The sequence below is a fragment of the Tetrao urogallus genome (assembly GCF_951394365.1).
Source record: "Tetrao urogallus genome assembly, chromosome: 2".
Taxonomy (NCBI): Eukaryota; Metazoa; Chordata; class Aves; order Galliformes; family Phasianidae; genus Tetrao; species Tetrao urogallus.
This window is the reverse complement of record NC_136814.1, coordinates 18,636,219-18,640,720: the sequence shown is the minus strand read 5'-3', so window position 1 is coordinate 18,640,720 and position 4,502 is coordinate 18,636,219.

Genomic DNA, 4,502 nt, shown 5'->3' with positions numbered 1-4,502 from the left:
AAGCCCTCAACTCACATCTTGCTGCCAAGGTTAGTTCAGTACCCAGGGCAAGCATTTCTGGAGTACTGTATGGTGCATAACACAGCTCTGCCAGCAGCAGTCAAGTCAATATAAAACCAGCCATACCAGTTAGTAGCTCTAATCAGTAACATATTAAAGAAAAGGCAGATACCACCAGTCTCTGCATTAATAGAAAGCAGCTTTGCTGTTTGCTGAGAATACTGTTAATGTGTTTTTGGTAAGCTCCAAGCATGTCTGTGAGACTCCTGGGGGAATTCTGCTTGAGGAACATCCCTCCAGGCTCCAGCAGGCTATAAGCTGAACAAGATGGATGAAGGCACTTGCCTGAGAGATGGCTCAGATGCAGCAGTTGTGTGGACATCCAAGTGACTCAGAAGCAGCAAACCCACTGCAAAGAACGAGCAGAAGAAACACACTGGCCCCAGTAACATAGCCAAGACTGGATTTGTTTTGGCAGAGTGTTGGCGAGCTGCAGGCTCCAATCTCTAAAAAAGAGAACTGCCTCCTGTTGTCCCTGGGACTGTGCCCTCGTTTGTTTTTAACTAATTGGATGGCATGCAGTAAATATCTGGCTTCTGCTAGAAAAATTATCTCACAAGACCCCAAATGCTAATTATCCATTGGGCCAAAAAGAACAAGATTTGTTTATTTATCACTTGTTTACCTTGCTGTGGTAACTAGCAACATTGGATCAAGATCCCATTGTGCCAGAGAGTGTTCAGTTGCTGAACACAACTTGCTTTTTTCTTTGTGGATTGATTTCCTCCCCTATCTGCATGGTAAATAGCATCTTTATTCACAAGAAAAGAGATATAGTTTAGACAAAGAATTTTTTTCCTATTAAGGAATGGGAGAACAAGGTACCAAAATATATTTCTCATTGGACAGAAAATAAAAACAAAACCTCTTAAAATCCATATATTTTGAATGTTGAAAAATTTTCAAAGAATCAAACTTTTTATTAAAAAAATCAGTATAAATACATACTTCTTTTGTTGTTGTTGTTTGGCTTGATGAGGGCATGAAGGTTAGCAGAGAACTCTTAGAAGAAATTGTTAATATCACCTATGGAAAGGTGGAGACCTCAAGAGGAGACCTAAAAATAAAACATGCCACATAACTTTAGTGTAAAAATATTGCGCAGATCCAAATATTTGATGTATTTTATTTTCTGCTTCTTTGTAGCCATCTACTTCTACCTCAATCCAAAACAGCTATTAAAAAAACCTGCAGTAATTGGACAATACCTAAAAACTGTTTTTCCATGTGGGATTCAAGGGCATTAATTCTGCATTATAAGCAGTGTTTCTGGATATGTACACATGCTGTACATAAAAATAACTGCAACATACTGCTTTCAGCTAAAGTTAATCTTGAAGTGCAAAACCATTTTAAATGAGAAAAATATCAAAACAGTTGCAAGTAAATTAAACTCTTGTGGTTTCTTCTGAATACAGTCAGTATGAGAGAACAGTCTGAACAGAGAGCACTGTGAGCAACAGCCTTTCATAAGGAAGAAAACAGTTCACACTTAACAGCTACTTTCTTTAGAAAACTTAAAAGTGTCTCACTCATATTTCAATTTTTATGTAGTATTTAAATCAAAAATTTAATCCATTTATTTCTCTGAGGCCAGGAAAATTTTAAAGAGAGAAGCAATTGCAACAGAATATGCTTTTAAGGGTGTGAGAAGACAGCTTACTGAGATTGTGAAATATAATAAATTCCTTTTGGTGATGTTCTGTGTCAGCAGTGAAAGACTTGTAAAAAAAAATATGAGCATCAGAAGTTTAGCAGATGCCAGTTTAAAAAAATTGGCAAGCTATTTTCATATTGCCTGTAATTTTCTAAAGCTATTAACATATTGTTAATTCATTCACAATAGTACTTCCAGTTTTAGCAGCAGCTATGAGTGTCATGGGTTATGTCTGACTGCTTTGTATGCTTCACGTGATTAGCCCAGAGAAAGAGCTATAGCACTTTCCTAAACCATACTCCAAGCATATTCCCACCTTCTCCTCCTCTCCAGGGTGGAGGGAGGAACTGATGACAGAGATGACAGTCTGGCAACAGGATACTCTCAGAATTAAAAATAATCTCCTGACAATATCTGAGCATTTGATTCAACTCTATCATAGTTAGATAGTTAGAAAGTGCTGTGGTTTTCTTTTCTTTTCTTTTCTTTTCTTTTCTTTTCTTTTCTTTTCTTTTCTTTTCTTTTCTTTTCTTTTCTTTTCTTTTCTTTTCTTTTCTTTTCTTTTCTTTTCTTTTCTTTTCTTTTCTTTTCTTTTCTTTTCTTTTCTTTTCAAGTATCACTGAAGTATTTTCAAATATCCTTGAACTTTAATATCATTAATAAGATTTAAAAATCCCACAGAATTGATTTGTCTCTGGGATAATCCATAATTCAGCTCTTTCCCATTCATGCCTTTGCACAGCTCTCATTTTCTCTGTCTACACAGTTGGATACTTTGTCTTCAGTTTTTTAAAAACACTGACCTTGTCCCTCCATATAGAGAAAGACAAAGGACCCTCTGCTTGTTTTCTCATAGAAAAGAAAGAATAAACTTTACAACTTGATGTTGTCTCTTAAAAAGAAAAAACAACAAACATAATTCCTAAATTCTAGAAACCTATTTTCACACGGTCTGATACTTTATCCTTTGTGTTTTTCCTGGCATCAAGCCTTGTTTACTGGCATTAAGAAACATTGTACCACCAAGCTTCCAACTTATCAGTGCTGAGAATGACAAGCCATAGCTTTAAAATGACATGACGATGGCCTGCTGTCAAAAATGTGCAAAATAATTTGTCCAAAGCCACCCGTCACTGTTGTACATGTTCAGTCATCCTTCGTGTAACTATAATGCTCATGAAAAATGACACATATTAAATTATACAAATAAGTCTGATTAAGATATTAGATATGTCCTATAATCATGATAAAACATTTTTGCTAAACCCTTTTAGCCTTGATGTCTGAGATAGCACAATCACTTTGGTATACTGAAAGTCAAATCTCTTCGCTACCAGGCAGTGGCAATAGTGACTGACATGGAGAAATGGTTTTGCTGAGATTTTGTGTTCTGGAGTTGGACAAATGGGATCGTAGAAAATGTTGGATCTTTCATCCCTTCGCACCACGTAATGTTCTTATTTTCCACAAATATCAGATTTTATTTTTTTTCTCTATTTACTTCACAAACCAGCTGCAGAATTCTTCTAGGTACATTTAAAAGACAGCTGCACACATTTTGAAGGGGTATCATAACGTGTTTTTTGTCACTTCAGGTTTAATCAGCTTTCATAACATAGATATATAGGAAAATAGTAGTCAGGACAGTAACTTGAACAGAAATACAAGCACAGCACGCTCTTCATATTACACACACACCAATGCTTCATCTACTTAACCCACAGGCCATTCTTAAGGTAATAACATGCTACCTCAAGAGGCTAAGGTTTCATTACATTTTTAAGGACTAACAGGTGTGCCCTTAAAGCTTGCCAAAATACTTCATGATGAACTGCAAAGCTAATCTGTAAACTTGCTGCTCACCCCCTGGATCACACTGCACCTGGCTAGTGAAATAGCAATAATGGAACTTATGCTTGGTCACCCTTATTCCAGTACTGCAGACCTCAAAGCACTGAGGCAGATGGTTAATCTACACATTGCTAGAAATAAACCTTATGGCTTCAATGAAAGTGTGTGTTAAGATGTTTCTAAAAAGTTAATATAAAAGTGAAAAGTCCTACTCTTTAATGCTATATAGCAACTCAATACATTCTACCCAGGGTCACTATGCTCAGAAAGTAATTAAGGTCAGACAATTTCTTTTGGGTATGTTTCACACTGGCCCTTCCAGGCCCCTCACTTTCTGAAAGTGCAAAAGAGCCATCAAAGAGTCCCATGCCACCTGCTTGCCTTCTGCTCATTTGCCAGTGGGCCTTTACTCTTTAAAAAATGCACCTGGTGAGGCTGAAGCTTAATCACCTTTCCAAACTTCTATGGCTACATAAAAGGGACAGCCCCCAGTCCTCTTGCTTTTTGATCCCTCATTTGTCCACCATATGGCATTTCTAAATATAGGGTCTGGTCTGTGCAGATATACTATTTTCTATAAATAGACTGCAGCACTGGAGTATGGAATTAAAAGTGAGGACTTCAGAGTCAGCTCTAATCAGAACAGCGTGGTGAGAGTTTTACTTGCTCTACTGAAAAACAAACAAACAAAAAAAAAAAATGCAAGGAAGGTTTACACCACCTATGGAAACCTCATTTTAAAACTGACAGCGCTATTTGAGAAGATGAAGAAATACACGCAGGGGGACGCGAACAGCAAAAAACAACACCCTAGCAGTGCCGCAGTTCCTCTCTTTGCGCTGGATAGACGAGCGCAGCCCTGCTCGCCCGAGGCCGGCCCTGCGCCGGCGCGATGGGTGCGCTGTGGGCTGGGCGAGGGCGGGCAGTGACGGGC